At 33.6% G+C, this 1985-nt stretch overlaps 1 non-coding gene across 1 annotated transcript; it reads left to right on the forward strand.

The window, feature by feature from the left end:
• Positions 1–438: 438 nt before the first annotated feature.
• Positions 439–544, forward strand: LOC121222831 (small nucleolar RNA R71). Its single transcript, XR_005920202.1, has one exon. It is a non-coding gene; the product is annotated as a small nucleolar RNA R71 (small nucleolar RNA).
• The last annotated feature ends 1441 nt before the right edge of the window (positions 545–1985 follow it).

Below are 1985 nucleotides of genomic sequence, written 5' to 3' on the forward strand. Positions count from 1 at the left end.
TAAGTGTTGTTCGGTCCATTTCCTTGGTTATTGAAAGAAAAGTTTGGATGGTTGCTCCATGAATGATTTGATGGACAGTTCTCGAAAGAATAACCATCCCCACAGTATACGAAGGAAACAACATCAAACTGACTTGGCGGTTGGACTACAAAATTATTCAAACCATTAGCAGTAAACTGTTTCAACATTGAAGAATTAGAAGATACCTGAGCTGAAAGTGATGTAAGTGCGTCCACTTCGTGCACTCCGGTTACTCGTCTTCCTAAAGTTGCTCGATTTTTTGGCCATAGATAGTTGTTACTAGCGATCCTCTCAATGATCTCGTAAGCCTCATTATAAGACTTAGACAAAATCACACCATTCGCAGAAGCATCTACCATCAACCTTGTGTATACATTGAGACCGTTATAAAATGTCTTCAACTGGATGTAGTGTGGAATCCCATGATGAGGGCACTTATGAAGTAATTCTTTGAATCTCTCTCAAGCATCATACAAAGATTCGTCATCCAATTGTTCAAAATGGTTATCTCATTTTGCAACGTAGCATTTTTTCTTGGTGGGAAATACTTAATGAAAAATAATTTTGCTAGCTCTTGCCTTGTAGATATTAAACTTGGTGGCAAAAAATTAATCCATGCTCGTACTCAACCTTGATCTCGCAACGAGTATGGAAACAACTTCAAACTCAATGAGTCTTCAGTCATGCCAGCTATCTTAAAGGAATTGCTCACGTCCATGAAAAATCGAAGGTGAAGGTGTGGATATTCCGTGGGCATTCAACTCAACTGGCTCACTCTTTAAAGCATTTGAAACATCATTGGTTTTAATTCAAATTGCGGTGCTTCAATCTTCGGTCTCCTAATTGCCGAATTTAATTCATTGAAGAGTAGCACAACGTACTATCTTATGGCACGTTTCCTTTTAGTAGCAATAAGGATTGGATTGTGCACAAGATTGGGTCCATTTCCCTATCCATCATTTTGAATTCCAAGTTCCATCTCAGGTTGTCTTTGAGTTGATCTTTCGCGTTTTCTTTGTCTAAATTTTCGTTCGATCTCAGGGTCTACAGTTAATACATTGATAATTCGATCTATGTTCATAAACAGCTGAAAAATAAATCAAAAAAATAAATAATAAATTAGTATGGTAAGAAGTTAGGTAAAAATTAAATAACAACCAAATTGAAAAGAATAATTTCTCAAAAAATGAATCAGGCAACAGTCTTCGGCAACAACATCAAAAACTTGTAACGCTCAATTTGTGCAAGTGTACACATTCATATCAAGTAATAAATAAGTAAAAGAGTTATTGTCTCCACAGGGACTGTGTATGTTAATAATATATTGCAAAATTAAAGTTAACAATTTGCTGATAAAAACACAATATCTTGAGTGATAGGTGATTAACTAAATTAAATTATCTAGATGCAAGATTGATCCCTAATACAATTTAAACTAAATGGAAAGTATGAATTGAAATATATGAATGAATTTAACAAAAACACAAACTTCAACAATCAATAACATGAATAGGCTAGGATACTTACATCATTAAACTTAGCTTATTTTTATCATGCTTAATAGTTTTCAGAAATTATTCCATGGCAATTCGATCTTCATAAATTTGGAAACAAAAGTAAGTCCTTTCGAAATCTTTTATTTAGTAAAACATGCATTTTACTGATCATATTAAAGTAAGGGTTTCCTAGGATTCATGCGAAGTAACAGGGATGGGTTAGGTTTGAAACAGTTTAATCACATAAACTTAAAAACTATGAAAATAATAGAGCTCGTTAAAGTTATTATGAACTTTTAATTTAGTTGGGTTAGGATATAAATTAAGCATGCACATTTCAATTATTGAGTCCACTAGCCGTCATCTACTTAGGATCACTCAGCTAATTCTAATGCATCCAATCACGTATGAATGAAATACATACATGAGTTTAATTGAAAACATGATTGATTGAGGGACAAACACTAT

The sequence above is a fragment of the Gossypium hirsutum genome, chromosome D10 (genome assembly GCF_007990345.1).
Source record: "Gossypium hirsutum isolate 1008001.06 chromosome D10, Gossypium_hirsutum_v2.1, whole genome shotgun sequence".
In the NCBI taxonomy this organism is placed as follows: domain Eukaryota; kingdom Viridiplantae; phylum Streptophyta; class Magnoliopsida; order Malvales; family Malvaceae; genus Gossypium; species Gossypium hirsutum.